This window comes from Penaeus monodon, chromosome 19, assembly GCF_015228065.2.
Source record: "Penaeus monodon isolate SGIC_2016 chromosome 19, NSTDA_Pmon_1, whole genome shotgun sequence".
Classification (NCBI taxonomy): Eukaryota; Metazoa; Arthropoda; class Malacostraca; order Decapoda; family Penaeidae; genus Penaeus; species Penaeus monodon.
The window spans coordinates 11,215,254-11,215,657 of NC_051404.1; positions in this window are offsets into that span (position 1 = coordinate 11,215,254).

Here is a 404-nt window from a genome sequence, read left to right on the forward strand (position 1 = left end):
CAGAGATGAGTTTGATCTTCACTTCTAATTTTCCTCCTTTTTAATTAATTACCAATAAAACTTCTAGTCAATAACTAGTCATCAAATCTTATACTCTGGTCTGACTTTTTTTTCGCTTTAATTACCTCTTTGAACTGGCTCGCGCGTTTGATCTTAATTAATCGACTTGATATCACGTGGAGTTTATAGCAAGTTACAGCCGCGTTTTTGTCGCGCTCGAGTATGACTTGATGATCCTGTTTTTGATGCGTCGAATCTTGAGTTTGGACTGGATGATGTAACACGTGAGCTTGAGCTTAAGTCAAGCCAGCGCCGACCTTCCCTTGTGATTTCGTCGAGCTCAAGCTTGGTCTTCAAAATGTAAACACGGTAGATAAGAGTGGGATACGAAATCGCAAAGATAG